The sequence below is a fragment of the Euleptes europaea genome, chromosome 18 (assembly GCF_029931775.1).
Source record: "Euleptes europaea isolate rEulEur1 chromosome 18, rEulEur1.hap1, whole genome shotgun sequence".
Taxonomy (NCBI): Eukaryota; Metazoa; Chordata; class Lepidosauria; order Squamata; family Sphaerodactylidae; genus Euleptes; species Euleptes europaea.
The window spans coordinates 26,433,482-26,450,970 of record NC_079329.1 but is presented as its reverse complement, the minus strand read 5'-3'; the positions used below and the strand labels follow the sequence as shown (position 1 = coordinate 26,450,970).

The 17,489-nt window shown below is 44.9% G+C and overlaps 1 non-coding gene across 1 annotated transcript; it reads left to right on the top strand.

Annotated features, from left to right (window-relative positions):
- The first annotated feature begins 17,193 nt into the window (after positions 1-17,193).
- On the top strand, positions 17,194-17,265 carry TRNAD-GUC (transfer RNA aspartic acid (anticodon GUC)). Its single transcript has one exon. It is a non-coding gene; the product is annotated as a tRNA-Asp (tRNA).
- Positions 17,266-17,489: the final 224 nt, after the last annotated feature.

Here is a 17,489-nt window from a genome sequence, read left to right as displayed (position 1 = left end):
TTACGGGGTGGTTTGCCAGTGCCTTCCCCAGTCATCTTCCCTTTACCCCCAGCAATCTGGGTACTCATTTTACCGACCTCGGAAGGATGGCAGGCTGAGTCAACCTTGAGCCGGCTACCTGAAACCGACTTCTGTCGGGATCGAACTCAGGTCATGAGCAGAGCTGTGGACTGCAATACTGCAGCTTACCACTCTGCGCCACAGAGCTCCTACATCTTTGACCAACATATTTTACCAATGTCAGTTGTAATAAAAGTTAAAATAATTTGAAGGCACTTGCTCTGACTCAGCTATTTCATTTTTTTTCCTCTGAAAGGATGGTATTTACCCCTATTTTTTGGGAAACAACCGATTTAATGATTCTTAAAGATATGGGAATTGTTATCAATAGTCAAACTAACAACAGATCAAAATTCTAAGAATCTTTCAGGTGACAAAAATGGGCAACCATTAGCTACATTTAAAAAACCCATTAAAACTGCAGTAATTATTACTGTGTACATTCTCTTCCTTCATTTGTTTTTCATTTGTGAGCTGGATCTGTTGTTTGCTCTGCGTAAAGGTATTGCTCGATTTGTATACTGGTTCTGTTGATTTAACAGATGGGGAAGAGATGGCACATTGAAAGTTTTCTGGGAGGAAGCTCCAGGCTAAAGAGAATGGGCAGAGCAGATGACTTTCTGACGTTGAGCGTATTGATGGAACAAATAAATGCTAGAGGAGAAATTGCCTCCTTTCTCTTGTAAAAAGGTAAAGGTCCCCTGTGCAAGCACCGGGTCATTCCTGACCCATGGGGTGACGTCACATCCTGACATTTTCTGGGCAGATTTTGTTTACAGAGTGGTTTGCCAGTGCCTTCCCCAGTCGTCTTCCCTTTACCCCCAGCAAGCTGGGCACTCATTTTACCGACCTCGGAAGGATGGAAGGCTGAGTCAACCTTGAGCCGGCTACCTGAAACCAACGTCCGTCGGGATTGAACTCAGGTCGTGAGCAGTGCTTTGGACTGCATTACTGCAGCTTACCACTCTGTGCCATGGGGCTCCTACCCTCATCAAAAAGGCAATGAAGGTCTTTGAATAGGTACATATCATCAACATTTCGGAAGGGGCTGTGGTTCAGCGACAGAGCATCTGCTTGGCATGCAGAAGGCCCCCTGGTTCAATCCCTGGCATCTCCAGTTAAGTATTAGAAGAGTTGGTTTTTATACACTGATTTTCTCTACCTCTTAAGGAGACTCAACCCGGCTTACAATTGCCTTTCCTTCCTCTCCCCACAACAGGCACTTTGTAGGGCTGAGAGAGTTTGGAGAGAATTATGACTGGCCCAAGGTCACCCAGCAGGCTTCATGTGGAGGAGCGGGGAAACAAACCCGGTTCACCAGATTAGAGGCCGCCGCTCACATGGAGGAGCTGGGAATCAAACCCGGTTCTCCAGATTAGAGTCTGCCTCTCTTAACCACTACATCACACTGGCTCTCTTAGGCTGTGAGTGGTGTGAAAGACCTCAGCCTAAGACCCTGGACAGCTACTGTCAGTCAGAGTTGACCTTGATGGATCAAGGGTGTAGGGTAGCTTCATGACTTCAGTGTACGTATTCAACTAATTAAGCACTTTAAAAACTAGACACTATTCCGTTTTTAAAAAATCTTAAATCTGTTCATAGCCCTAACTGAAGTTTATGTTTGAATGAGAAATTGTAAACCTTAGATTTCTGACTTCTTCTGAACAGGCTAAAAACCATTTGCAGGCACTTGTTGAAGAACTTATGAGATTCTTCTATCATTGGGTAATAGCAGCAAGTATTTCTTCCGCTAAGGAAGTAAAAATCTGGGATTTGGCCTTGTGAAACTCTCAGATCCTCACTTCATGGCTTTAATAAGTCTCGGCTTTCTACAACAGCATTATTTTTTTAATTAATACCAAGAGATTGCCCTTAAACTGAGGAACAATTATTTAAGGGCCCCTGAAAGAAGACCACCTGAACTGCTTTTGGGCTTGGGAGACCACTCTTTCTCAGATGATCCATGGAACACCAGGGCAGTGGGTGAAAGAAGGTTCGTCATAAGATGTATTCTTTAAGGAAATAGTTGTGTTAAAAGCAAACATTTTTTTCTGTGTGTGAACGTAGGTTTATGGTACACCACAAAAAATCTCAAGCGGTGCACAACCAAGAGACAAAGCTTTACCGTGAGGTAAGATGAGATGGTTGTCTCAGGAGATGAATTTTGTGAGCTATGAAAGGTGGCTGAATGGGAGGTGGAGGTCACTCTATGGGACACAACCCATCCAGAAAGGTCTTTGGGGCAAAATCCACTGAAAATGTGAAATGATCTAACAGCACCAGTTAATGGGTTTGAGTGGATGTGGTTGGAAGTTTCTCTTGCTCCTCTCTGGCTATATGGCCAACTGTTTCAACAGTTGCTTCAGACCCCTCATGTTCATCACACAGTTACAACTGACTGGGCTAGGGGCTGCATTCCCTATATCCTTCCATCATGTTCCTACAGTACAAAAATCACAAAGCTAATTTCCTTCTGTCTCATTCCACTGTATATTCAAAGCAACCTATTCACCCCCAACTGAAATTAAGTCGACATACCTCCCCCCAACACACATAAACAACCAGGTTATAAGCTTCTTGTAGCAGGATCCTGTCTTTTGCTTGTCCGTAATCTGTTAAAGCACCAATGCACATTAATGAGCATGAGAGGGAACACATGCATGACCAAACGGGCATGCTGAGAGTACGTGTTGAATGAATCTGTACAGCATTGGCATACACCAAAGAATTTGCACAATGAATTCACTGCTTCCCCAGAATGCTACTCAGCTCCTACTGCAGGGGTGGGAAACATCAGGCCCGGGGGGCCGTTTAAGGCCCATGAAATCATTTGGTCTAGCCCTTCGTGGGTCCTGGCAGATCTCTAGCTCAGAAAGATCTAAGACTGGCGATCCGCCCGCTCCCGCGGACAGGAATAGCCTCTATTCAAGGCAGATGTGAGTTTGTTTTGCCAAGAAAAGGAGCCTTTCCCCCCCCCCTTGCAGAAGAGTCGTTAGCTATGGAGCTGCTAGGACCGCCCGAGAAACTGTGTTAACCCTTTCCCACCCGGGCCGTGGAGAAACGTATTGGTCGGCTAATTTTTAAGTGGATAATTTTTTATGGCCCGCGAATGATGTTCTAAATATCCAAATGGCCCTTAGCGAAAAAAAGGTTCCCCACCCCTGCCCTACTGACTGCACAAGTTCAGGCGCCCATTCTATATACAGCAAAGAAATCACTGCTATCAGCTTATTGCTCAACGCTGCAATAGCCCACACTGCAAACACATCAACCTCTGAATCAGCCCTATTACCCCTCAACTTGTATTGGGTTGAGCTGCCAAGCTGATTTCTTTTGCGTGATTCTTCGGCAAAATCCCCCACCGTTTGTTTTACCGAAAAATCCAGTTTTAAAATTATGGATAAACACATTCCGTAAAAACCTTTGCAATGTGGGTCGGGCAAGAAGGAAACAGCCAGCCCCCAAAAAGGGAGGGGAAGCAAATATACATTATCAATGAGGTGGGAGGGAAAGCCCTCACTTTCCTTTCCTTTCCTTTATCCCTTAGAAGCTCCTTGATCCATTGATCTTGAGCAGCATAAATCTAATGTTTGAGGGATATAAGGACTGAAACAAATCTTGCCACTGACAATGTAGCCTTGGGATCCCTGTCACTTAATAAAAAAGGTATTATGTCAGAAATAGAGGCATTAGATTTATATGTTAAAAGGGGAGAGATATAATGTGATCGAAGTTCCTCATAAAAGCGGCATTCCAAGAGGGCATGAGCTAATGAATCGATAGAGACAGAAGAACAAGGACAGGTCCTGTCTGGGTATGGTATGTTCAAAATCCTGCCCTGCGTAACCATAGAGGGGTTAGCATTCAGTCTAGCTAAACAGAAGGCTCTAGAGCCCTCACTTTCGCTGAGTTCGGTGCCCACAATGTGGAATGTTGCACCAGCATGCCCGGAGGGCAGACAGGAAGGTTTATTTACTTATTTAGATATTTATACCCCGCTTTTCTTCCCAATGAGGATCTAAAATAGCTCATAACTTCCTTCTCCCTTCCTCTATTTTATTCCCGAAACAACTCTGTGATTATAAGGTATCTCTCTTTATCATAATAGGGAACACACTTTTTCTAATACCAGTGTGCCTTCCCACCCCTGCTCAATGTTGCAGTGATTCAAATTCAAAGCTCTCGGTGGCTGGATTACATTTTTTTTTAAATTAAGGAGATTTAATTACTGGTCGACCACGTTAGATATAGCTTGACTCGAATGTATCGGTTTAATACTGAACCGTGTTGTAGCAACTCAGCGTGCGAACTCAGGAAATCCTGCCTTATCCATAAACTCTGGGGACAAGCTGTAAGCTTCAGCCCCCACACTTACAACACGGGGATTGTGATAAGGACCTCCCATACAGAGCTGATGTAAGATTAGCGAATGAATGCATGCGAAGCTCTCTGAACTCTTGCAATGCAACAGGGAAACTTTGCTAAACTGCAGCCATTTGTGAGAAGACAGAATAAAGTGACAGTAATGAATGCTGAATTTTTAATGCGTAAATTAGCTTTCCCCATCCCCCCCCCCCCCCGGTGTCTCCCCTTAAAGCAAACCTTTCAGGTCAATATTATGCCCGTTCTACAGACGAGATGGCGACATGCCCCATGGCCTCTCAATGGATCCATAGCAGAAACTGGGAGTTAAGCCAGGTGTCACACAGACCCACACCCCATTCTAAAGGTGCAATCCTAATACAGAATTACTCCTGTCTCAGCTCAAGGATAGACCTGAACTGTCAAGCAGCAGCATAATCCCAAACCTGTTTACTCAGAAGTAAGTGTCCCTGTATTAACCGGGATTGTCTTCCTGGTGAGCATGTTCAGGCATGGGCGCTGGGGACTGGCACCTTAGATTCCCTAGAAGTCAAACAGGGTGTAATTGAGGCGGGGGCCAGAGCATCTGCTTTGCCTGCAGAAAGTCCCCAGTTCAAACCCCGGTATCTCCACTTAAAAGGAGCAGGTCACAAGGGATGACTGCTACCAGTCAGATAAGACAATACCGACCTTGATAGATTGAGAGTCTGTCTCAGGAGAAGGCAGCCAGATGGTACTTGAAATTCACCCCCACCCCACCCCGCCAGAATAAACACCAGTGTGAATGAACAAGTAGTCAGTTAGTTAGTAGGTTAGGAGCAAACAGGTTGGCTCGCTTAGAGAGAGAAAGAGACTGTGTGTGTGTGTGTGTGTGTGTGTGTGTGTGTGTGTGTGTGAAGTGCCATCAAGTCGCTTCTGACTCATGGCGACCCTATGAATCAATGTCCTCCAAAACGTCCTATCTTTAACAGCCTTGCTCAGGTCTTGTAAACTGAGGGCTGTGGCTTCCTTTATAGAGTCAATCCATTATCCATCTCTTGTAGAGTCTTCCTCTTTTCCTGCTGCCTTCAATTTTTCCTAGCATGTTTGTCTTTTCCAGTGACTCTAGTCTTCTCATAATGTGACCAAAGTACAACAGCCTCAGTTTCATCATTTTAGCTTCTAGGGTCAGTTCAGGCTTAATTTTATCGACAACCCACCAATTTGGCTTTTTGGCAGTCCACGGTATCTGTAACGAAACGATCAGAGGGACTGATGGATTGAGAAGCCTTCCTAAGCAAGAGGGTTTGGGTGTTGCTTTATATATTACCTTCTGTTGCAGAGACTGATATCCACGCTGGAAGGACACCTGTTGAGGGTAGCCTGTGCCCTAGTTTCACAAACTGGGGGCCAATCAATGCACACGGCACCTCCCTGTCCCTTGGGATCCATTCCAACAACTACACATGTGCCACTCTTCATATATTTGTTAAAATCTAATCATTCGGAAGGGTGTGGTTTCTTATAAACAAGAGCCAGTAGGTGTGCCAGGTGGGACCTGGACCAGGTGGGACTTGGGGGCTTTTAGCAAGCCACTTACCCCTCACCCATTCACATCCACACCCATCAGAGAACAGTAGGCCTACCTTCACGGTCGCTTGAAGAGTTTATTAAGATAACATGTGCAAAGAAAAAGAAGAGTTGGTTTTTATATGCCGACTTTCTCTACCACTTAAGGCAGAATCAAACTGGCTTACAATCACCTTCCCCTCCCCTCCTCACAATAGACACCCTGTGAGGTAGGTGGGGCTGAGAGAGCTCTTAATAGAACTGTAACTTGCCCAGGGTCACCCAGTGGCTTCGTGACTAGGAGCGGGGAAACAAATCATGTTCACCAAATTAGCCTCCGCCGCTCCTGTGGAGGAGTGGGGAATCAAACCCGGTTCTCCAGATCAGAGTCCACCGCTCCAAATCACCACTCTTAACCACTACACCACGCTGGCTCTCCAGCGTGGGACACTGAATGCCTGAAATGCGCAACAGAAAATACTGTGCATTATTATTACGTTGTCTAGTACTACCGCTATTATAAAACGCTTCTTGAAAATTAACTTCGGCATCATGAAGAAATTATGAAAAACATATAGACAGGTCCTCCATGTGGCAACAAGAGGACCAAAAAAAGAAGAGGAGAAGGGAAAGCTGGACCGTCATCTAACCAACAGAATAAGACAGGAGTCCAGCGGTACTTTAAAAACCAACAAAACTTAATCCAGCATAAGATTTGCTGACTGGAGCTCACTCCAGTGCGTCGGATGAAGAGAGCTCCGACTCATAAAAGTTTGCGCTAAGTAAGTTCTGTTTGTCCACCAGACTCCTGTTCTATTTTGCTGCTACAGATTAACACCCTGACCTGGATAGCTCCAGGCTAGCCTGATCTCATCAGATCTCAGAAGCTAAGCAGGGTTGGCCCTGGTTAGTATTGGATGGGCAACCTCCAAGCAACACTAGGGACATGACACGGAGGAGAATGTCTCTTGCCTTGAAAACTCTACGAGGTCACCATAAGTCAACTGTGACTCGATGGCACAAGAGAAAAACCCAGCAGGCTGACAGGGCTACTGATCTGGAATTTTCATCTAACAAACGGCCTGCTTTGATCAGAGGGTTGCTTCACACACTGCAAAGCAATAACCCTGTATCTGCAGTCAGGTGTGCAACCGCCAGGCAATCTTGGCCAACCCCATCTCCTTCGCAAGTGAACATATGACATGTGGTTGCAGACATGCAACGATCACGGCTACGGGGCACATGCACAGGACTGACAAGCATACTTTTTAAACCTCGGGTGTGAAGCAACATTGTTGTCCTCATTCGCATGTCTCAATGTGGCCTGACAGTGATGTGCGATATGTCTTCATGTGTCAGACTTTGGACCCCATTAAGAAAGGGCTACAAACAGTTCTGAGAGCCCCGTGCCGCACAGTGGTAAACTGCAGTATTGCAGTCCAAGCTCTGCTCACGACCTGAGTTCGATCCCAACGGAAGTCGGTTTCAGGTAGCCGGCTCAAGGTTGACTCAGCCTTCCATCCTTCTGAGGTTGGTAAAATGAGGACCCAGCTTGCTGGGGTAAAGGGAAGATGACTGGGGAAGGCACTGGCAAACAACCCCGTAAACATAGTCTGTCTAGTAAACGTTGGGATGTGACATCACCCCATGGGTCAGGAACGACCCGGTCCTTGCACAGGGGACTACCTTTACCTTTTTATAAACAGTTCTGACCTAAGGGGCACAATCCATGGAAAAGCTGTCTCCCATAGAAGGTGCCCCACGGGTCAGATCTGCCAGTCTTCACACGGACAAGGCTGCCTTATATGGTACACATGAACACATGAAGCTGCCTTCTACTGAATCAGACCCTTGGTCCATCGAAGTCAGTATTGTCTACTCAGACCGGCAACGGCTCTCCAGGGTCTCAGGCTGAGGTTTTTCATATCACCTACTCGCCTTAGTCCCTTTAACTGAAGATGCCAGGGATTGAACCTGGGACCTTCTGAAGGCCAAGCACATGCTCTACCACTGAGCCACAGTCCCTCCAAAAGTATCAGACTATTGGTCCATCAAGGTCAGTATTGTTGACTTGGACTGGCAGAGCCTTTTCCAGGGTTTCGCATAGAGGTCTTTCACATCATCTAGGGCTTAATCCTTTTAACTGGAGATACCAGGGATTGAAGAAGAGTAGGTTTTTATACCCCGCTTTTCTCTACCATAAGGAGTTTCAAAGCAGCTTACAATTGCCTTCCCTTCCCCACCCCCAAAGGCACTTTGTGATGTAGGTGTGGCTGAGAGAGTTCTGAGAGAACGGCGACTAGCCCAAAGTCCCCCAGTAGGAGTGGGGAATCGAACCTGGTTCTCTAGATTAAAGTCCACCGCTCATGTGGAGGAGCTGGGAATGAAACCCAGTTCTCCAGATTAGAGTCCGCCGCTCTTAACTACTACACCATGTTGGCTCTCTGGGACCTGGGACCTTCTACCACTGAGCCATGACCTCCCCACTCTTCACGAGGTCCATAATCTGCCATACGAAGTATGTATTAACAGATATAAATGCACAGTAGCTAGTGTGAGGAAAAGTGGACGGCGCAGAAATTATCGCTACGGCAATGCTTGGGGAAGCGGACATCAACAGGTAACACCACCTTGATTAAAGCGTCATTAGGTCCACAAGATTCAACACTATTGAGATGGGTTGGCTCTGTCCTAAAATTCGATGGTAGGATAAGTCCAACTCTCCATTTCTTATTTTCTGTAAAGCTTCCCCCCCGCCCCGCCGCCATGGTGCCTCCTCAACGCCGCTCCTTTCTGCCACGGGTGTTCTACAGGAGAGAATGAAACTCCCGCACATCATTGGGCACTTCCACACCTGCCGAATAATGCACTTTCCATGCACTTTGAAGCTGGATTTTACTGTGCGAAATGGGAAAATCCACTTGAAAATTATCGTTAAAGTGCATGGAAAGTGGATTGAAAGTGCATTATTCGGCATGTGTGAAAATGCCCGTTAGCTATACTTCAGATTAATACTGGGTAAATGCCGAGGGCACAAGCTTGAAGGCCATTTTGAGCCAGCATGGTGTAGTAGTTAGAGTGTCTGGGAAGGATCTGGGAAGCCCGAGTTCGAATCCCCACTCTGCCATGGAGGATTGCTGGGTGACCTCGGGCCAGTCGTGCTCTCTCAACCTAATCTACCTCATAGGGCTGTTTTAAGGATGAAATGGAGGCAAACAGATTGATGGATGCCTCTTTGGGTTCCTCACTGGTGAGAAAGGTGAGACCCAAATGAAGTGAAATAACACAATAGTACATTTTGAAACAACAAACCCAGATTGGCTACTGTGTGGTTGTCCTCTTTTCCACAAACACACTTTTATCACATCCATGCTTTGCAGTTCTCAGCTGAATCACTGGATATTAGATCTATGCCCCTAAAAACCAGACAGGTGAAGAGGGCTTCACACCAGGGCCGACGTAACGCACGGGCACACGGGGCAGTTGCCCAGGGGCCCCACGAGCTTAGGGCCCCAATGCTAATCTCTGAATGTTGTGACCTGCTGTCAACGAATAAATACTATACTAAACTATCTATATTATAAACTATAAATATAATGTTATATCGCTCAAATGTTTGTGTTGTTTAGTTTTTGCTGCACAGCATAGGGCTTTTTTTTTAATGTTTAAACTCTGGTTTTGTTGGAAGCACCAATAAATATATCTTTAATTTTATCGACCACTGACATTTTTGTTCCTGTGAGAGGTTGTCCAGCACACAGCTTGCCCGGGGGCCTATCATGCTGTTAAGACAGCCCTCCTTCTCACAAGATAAATCAGGTGTGTGTCTGGGGGTTGGGGTCCAACTGGACTATCCCTCTACTCAAGATTCTCCTCATTATCCCAACCACAGCAGACATCCGTGCGACGGGTAGAGCAAATCTTCCTTCAGAAGTTGACGTCCGCGCAATGACAGTATTCTTAGGATCGGGGTGCCGGTCTGTTTCCATAGGGTACCATATTAGTGTCACCAATTGCAGGGGCACTTTACCCACCCTCCACACGGCTTCCAGTGGCCACAGCCAAAGACTGAACGCTAGCGAGAAGAGCAGGTGCCGGTTCTACGTCCTGGGATTGCATTACGAAGGGCCTGGAGGTTATGGCAATTCCTGACTCTCTTTTGTAATAAAAAGTAGGATTCCTCCTCAGCCACATGTTCCAGGTGCCAAAAGATTACATCGAATGATCGAGCAGATCTTGCTTAAAAACAAAATCCCTGATTGCAATCTAATTTTTTAAAATTCACTCCTGGTTTCCAGGAAGCAAGCCAGCCTAAAATTAAAAAAAAATTAATCCCTTTATTTCCTAAATTGAAAAAAAGTTAACCTGCACTTCTCAAAAAAACAAAAGGCGGTAATTATTTTGGAATGATTTCTTAATCTCTCTGCAATCTGTAATCTACATCCAAAGCCAATTCCCCCAATTTATAATGAGAAATCTACTTTTGAAATGGGAGAATTTCAGGTTGTGTTTATTTTGTATTGTTTTACTTGTCTGGGAGATAATGAATTGTGTAGATCCTGTTTCTCCACAAGAGATATTTGCAGGGAACTAAACTTTCAAGATACAGGAACTATTTCTTTTGACATCCCAATCAAGCTAACTTGAGTAAACCAACTTCTGTTCCTCCACATTAGAAATATTTTTTTTTGGGGGGGGGGGAGACACAGATTTATTGTAAAATACGCTATCTTCTGTTTTTCATACCACCCAGTAGGACAACACCAAGTCCTTTTCTAATAGTGCAATCCTGTATAGCGTTGCACCTTTCTAATCCCATAGGTTTAACTCTGTTTAGGTGTAACTCTGTTTAGGACAACTTTGACACTTTCCCTTTTATAAAACTGCTATTCTTTATCAACTCTTCCAATGATTTGTAAATTCAGTTATACTTATCTTGCTTTGGGTTTACCAGCGTAGACCTAATTGGGTTGTTTCTTTCCTACAGTGGGTTGGTCATTTTTAGGATTTACAAATTTTATATATTTTTTAGAAAATTAAAGACTATTTAAATTTTGAAAAAATGACCGATCAAGGGGGTTAAAAGACCTGTGGTCATATTTCATCAGTGCCCGAACATTTTCTAATTGCATAGAATTTTTTTCTTATTATCAGTTAAATACATATTTTCCCCCTTTAGATCTGAGTCAGATTGAGTCCTCTAGCAAGTCTAACCGAGTTTAGTGGGACTTTGGCCATTTATGCATGGGAAGTTTTGCCTTGGCTTTGCCACTCTCTAGATGCACATTTCCCCCATCTGAATGCTCAAAACTCTGCATGGGAGCTTATTGTTGAGTTTTGAGAATCCGGATGGGGCAAATCCAAGGCAAAACCTCCCATGCACCAATGGCCTGATCAGATACGGAACATTCCCAATTCTGTTCTCAGGCTGCTTCAAACCACAGAAAGGCAAAGTTGATCGATGAAGGGGAAAAGGCACCGCCGGCTAGGGAGACTGTCAGCTTAGGAGTGTGAAACACAGAGTGGGCAATGCAGGCATTTTAAAGCATCTGGCAAATATTATTACATTTAAAAAAAAAAGTGCCTCTCGGTGGGTTTTTGTGTGTGTGTGTGTGTGTGTTAAGTGCCGTCAAGTCCTTTCCGACTCATGGCGACCCTATGAATGAAAGTCCTCCAAAATGTCCTATCTTTGACAGCCTTGTTCAGATCTTGCAAATTGAAGGCTGTGGCTTCCTTTATTGAGTCCATCCATCTCTTGTTGGGTCTTCCTCTTTTCCTGCTGCCCTCCACTTTTCCTAGCATGACTGTCTTTTCCAGCGACTCTTGTCGTCTCAAGACATGGCCAAAATACGTCAGCCTCAGTTTAGTCATTTTAGCTTCTCGGGTCCGTTCAGGCTTGATTTGATCTAGAACCCACTGATCGGTTTTTGTTGGCCGTCCACGGAATCCGGAACCCTCTCCTCCAACACCCCATTCCAAAGGAATCTATTGTCTTCCTAGCAGCTTTCTTCACTGTCCAGCTTTCACACCCTTAATAGGGAACACGATGGCATGAATTAATCTAGTCTTGGTGGCCAGGGACACATCGTTGGTTTTTATGGGACGGGGGGAGGGGGGGGGAAAGTTCACTCCTAGCCGGAGCCACCTGTTATCCCGAGCGGGCGATCGCCCGGTTCCGGATCCCAGAATCTGGGGCACAGGCTCGCTTCCCAAACTAAAGGCGGAGGGGAGAGGGCGGGAGGGAGGGGAGGGAAGGGTCCGGCGACCTACCGGGTTAGATCCTCCGGCCAGCCCTCCCGCATTGGCTTCCCGGGCGAGGGCAGCGACTCTCGACGCAGATCCCAATCCAGGCGCCCAGCGGACGGACGGACGAGCGAGGCGGAGGCGGGCAGGGAGCTGCAAGCGCCACTCCGGGACTGACGGGCTGCGGCGCTCGCAGGAGGGAAGGAGCCAGCAGGGAGCCCCGCCTCGCCCCACCCACCCACTCCGCCCGCTACCTGCCACCTTTCCCTTTAACCCTTCCCGCCGCGGGACGGGACGGGGGGCGTGGAGCGAAAGCCAGGAGGGGAAGGGGAGGCGCGCGCTCGCGCGCTCGGCGGGTCCGACTGCACGATCTCATGTCGATTGCGTATTTTTTTTCCCCCCGTTGCAGTTGCCACCCCAAGAGAACAGTCGGTGGCACTTTAAAGACTGTTGCATTCTAAAATTGCATGTGCTCTATATAACAATTTCACAACACACACAAATGTTATATAGAGCATATGCAATATATGTAGACCCAACAAGAGATGGGTGGACTCAATAAAGGAAGGCACAATTTGCAAGATCTGAATTTGCAATTTGCAAGATCTGAGCAAGGCTGTCAAAGATAGGACATTTCGGAGGGCTTTCATTCATAGGGTCGCCATGAGTCGGAAGCGACTTGAGGGCACTTCAGACACACACACACACACGCACGCAATATATGTATATTGCCATCGCAGGTGCCAGGCAAACAGAACTGTCCATTAGAAGTATTTCAATATAAAATATATAAGTGCAATAACTACCTACCTACCTACTTTCTGGTCACTGAGGGTGTGGGGGGTGGAGGTAGTTGTGAATTTCCTGCATTGTTCAGGGGGGTGGACTAGATGACCCTGGTGGTCCCTTCCAGCTCTATGATTCTATGATTCTACCTACCTACCTAGAGGCAGGCAATGGCAAACCACCTCTGAACATCTCTTGCCTTGAAAATCCTGTGGGGTTGCCATAAATCAGCTGTGACTTGACAGCACTTTCCACACCAGTATCTATCTGTCTGTCTGTCTGTCTGTCTGTCTGTCATATTTTCCCATTGCAATATACTATGCATTGCCTATTTTTTTGCCACTGCAAATGCCATGTAAACAAAACTCTCCAGCAGCACCTTAAAAGATTACAGCAATATAAAATATATAATTGTGATATAATAGACACTGCATATTTTTCAATAGTAATATGATACATATTGCATATTTTTGCCATTGTGGATGCTACGCAAATAGAACTGTCCCACTGCAACTTAAAAACAATTGCAGTATTATATATATTGGCTATATGAGTGTGTATTTTTTCCAGTTGAAATATATATTGCTTATTTTTGCCATTTCAGCTGACACACAGAACAGCCTTGTAGCATCTTAAATACTATTGCACTGTAATGTATGTACCTGCAATACAGTATATATTGCATGTTTGTTTTCAATTGCAGTATAATATCTATTGCATATTTTGCCATTGCAGATGCCAAACAAACTTTTTAGGAAAAGAGTATTCCTTTTTTATTATTATTATTATTATTATTATTATACTAAGAGATCAAGCCACATTTTAAACAAATGCTCCTTTGTGTGTATTTTGGTTGTCAACCTCCAGGTGGTGGCTGGAGATCTCCTGGAATTACAATGGATCTCCAGGTGATAGAAATCAGTTTGCTTAGAGAAAATGGCCGCTTTGGCAATTGGACTCTATGGCATGATACCCCATTGAAGTCCCTCCCCAACCCAGAGCTGGCAATTCTAGTGTGTGTATATGTTGTGTGTGTGTGTGAGAGAGAGAGTGCGTGCATGTGTATGCACTCCTTGGTATGTGTGTATGTATATGTACACACACACACATATATATATATGGGTTTTGGAAAGTGAACTTGGAGCGGTCTGAGTTCAGATCCTCATTTCTGTCATGGAAGCTGACTGGGTGACCATTCTTTCTAAACCAAACCTATTTCACAGGAATGTTGTAAGGAGGGGAACAGGAATTATGCAACCCTAAATTCCTTGGAGGAAGAGTAGAGAAAGCCTTCATGGACGCTCAGTGGGTTACCTTGAGCAATCCCCTATTTCCTATCTCGCAGGGTTATTTTGAGGCAGAGAAAGAAAGGAATGCAATAGTGAAATAACAGATTCACATATTCCTCTACTGTTCAAACTCAGTCGTCCGGGGCTGAGCAGTCAGCAGCTGTGAACTAAATGTTGGCTAGAATCAGACCCGAATTATTGCCAGCTGGACTGGGGCTGCCAAGAATCTGGAAACAGAATAGATTAAGAACGGGTAGCAAGTTATGGAATGAAACAGGTAAGAACCAGGATGAGCAGAGAGACTTCCAGATCCTTCCAGGCACCTCGCTGAAGTGCAACCCACCCTGGCACTCTTTACCCACAAGCTGTCTTGTGGGCACAAACAGCTGGCAAGCGCCTGCATAGCAGCTTAGCATCAGGGAATCTCTGACAAGTGAGTCAACTCACAGACCCCCGATGGGGCAATCAAAAGGGACCCGGGGCTGCCAGTGTGATGCAGGGTGGCTTCCTGGTTTCAAAGTCAGCAGACAATGATGCCCCATCCATCAAATCTATTGTTTTTCCTCATTTTGCTCAGGATACCTGAACTTGTAGAAGAGTTCTGTGACTCAAAACCTTGCCTCCTGCGCTCTGGTCAAAAGTGCCGTCTCCTTCATGCCTCATTTTTCAGAATAATAACGAGCCTTTCAATTAAAACTGAGGATTTGATGGGGAAGAAAAGGCAGTCATTTTGTTAAATTTTGGCTATAAAAGTGCATAAAAGTGTTAAAAAGGAGGAGAAGGAGAAGGAGGAGAGGAGGAGGAGGAGGAGTAGTTGGGTTTTATATCCCAATTTTTTCTAACTTTAAGGAGTCTCAAACCGGCTTACAATCACCTTCCCTTCCCCTTCCCACCACAGGCACCTTGTGAGGTAGGTGGGGCTGAGAGAGTTCAGAGAGAACTGTGACTAGCCCAAGGTCACCCAGCAAGTTTCATGTGGAGGAGTGGGGAATCAAACCCAGTTCACCAGATTAGAGTCCACCACTTTTAACCACTGCACCATGCTGGCTCCAAGAGAAGCACACAAGAAACACAAGGACATTTGTTCAGACTTTTCGCAGCTGAACAGCTCAGGTATAGCGTTTTTCTTTTGTGGAGTGAGATAGTTGTTGGGAATTTATGTTGCTTATTTTTGATACATTTTATAATAAAAAATTGGAAAAATAATTTAGAGAATGGATGGATATCGTTAATGAATTGTAGAACAGCCTGAATATTAATCAGTTCACTTGATCATATTAAGTTAGGGATGACATTTATCCAATCATTTTCTCCTCTGATAGACCTATCTGTGCCCATCCTTAAAGCACACCCCATTAGTTTAGATTGTAAGCTCACTGGGGTAAGGATGCTGCTTTTTGTTGTAGGATGGTTCCCTGTAGCACCAAACACAATGATAGCATCATCACTATATCTTTATTCTACTTGATCTGCATTCTTTACAGAAAGCATGGAAAGTTTGTAAACTGAACCAAAATAAATGGAAAAAGAAGAAATGCCTCATGAGTTACTGAAGTAGGATTAAGAAATACCAATTCAGGCTGTTTCTCTCGAGCAAACAGGTTAGCTGGTGAGATGGAAAGGATTAGCCAGCAATCGGCATTCCTGAATGACCAAAGAGAACCCCTCCAAGCAAAATAAATAGAATTTTAAAAATCCTGACCCTGTGTTGTATGTCACACAAAGGCCAACCTGGAGATCGTCAAGTATACGTGTGTAAATTTTAAGCTTTCCTTCCATAGTTTAGGCTGTTGTCTGGTCTGCGGCACAGGGATGGTGTCTTTTTTTTTTTTTTTTTTGAGCCACCTAATAAGACTGAGAATGTTGGGACTGCAAGCTTTTGCGTAACACAGGACTTTTCTTCTGGACTAATCAGTCAGTTACTGGGGGTGGGGGCAGGGCCGGATTTAGGTTTGATGAGGCCCTAAGCTATTGAAGGTAATGGGGCCCTTTATATGTCCAGCTGTCCTTTGTCAACAACAAATTGTCGCTGTTTTTTGTGTTGAATATATGCTATATGGTAATTTATGGACCTAATAGGTATCTAAAGCCATTTGCACATAACAAAATATGTATTTTATCAAAGTAATTGTAACTGAAATACAATTAAGGAGTATATTAATAGTGAAATAATTATTAAGCTCTAACTTAAAATGATTTTTTATTCATAACAAACTTAATAATGCAAACACTGTTGCTGTATGTAGGTTTTATTTTCTTTGTTTTTTATCTTATATTTTGGAAATGTACATCCAGTTTTTTTTTCCTTTAAATTTTTTGGGGGCCCCCAAGAGAGTGGGGCCCTAAGCTATAGCTTGTTTAGCTTATACGTAAATCCAGCACTGGGTGTGGGGGGGAGAGACAAACAGGGGATAAAGTGGAACGCTTAGCTGAACTGATTTGAGTGTGTTTAAAACCAAAAGGAGCATGGAGATGTCACCCTAAGCACATTTACGTCCTTCTAAGTCCATCAGAGTCCATGGGCTTAGAAGGGCGGAACTGCCCTGTAAAGTCAGGAGAACAATTTGAATTGATGCGTGCGTCTAATTGGCTTCTTTGTTCTGCTCGTGCCGCTTGCCAAGGCCTGGTACGTGGACAGCCCGGCTATGCTCTAATGCGATCTTTTAATCATCTAACTGTACCTTCATAGACATTCATTTATTCTGATGCCTATTCTTCCTTGTCCTAGACTTTGGAATTGATAATAGCTTTGCAACGATATGGTAATATGTTACACAACAACAAATCATATTTTAAAAGCAGCAGGCTGCACGCTAAGGCTGCACTCTGAGGCGCGGTTGCTTGGATTTGAGTCCCATTGGACGCAGCAGGACTCCCTCCTGTGTAAATATATATCCTTAGGGGAGGGGCTGTGGCTCAGTGATAGAGCATCTGCTTGTCATGCAGAAGGTCCCGGGTTCAATCCCCGGCATCCTTAGTAAAGACCTTCATCTGCGACCGTGGAGAGTTGCTGCCAGTTAGAGTGGACAATCCCGACCTTGATGGATAGATGGCAGCTTAAACAAGAAAGCTTAATAAGAAAGTCCCAGTGTCAGTTAAAAGTATGTGTTCCTGTACTGCATATCTAAGCGTGGTGTAGTGGTTAAGAGCGGCGGACTCTAATTGGGTGAACTGGGCTGGTTTCCCCTACACATGAAGCCT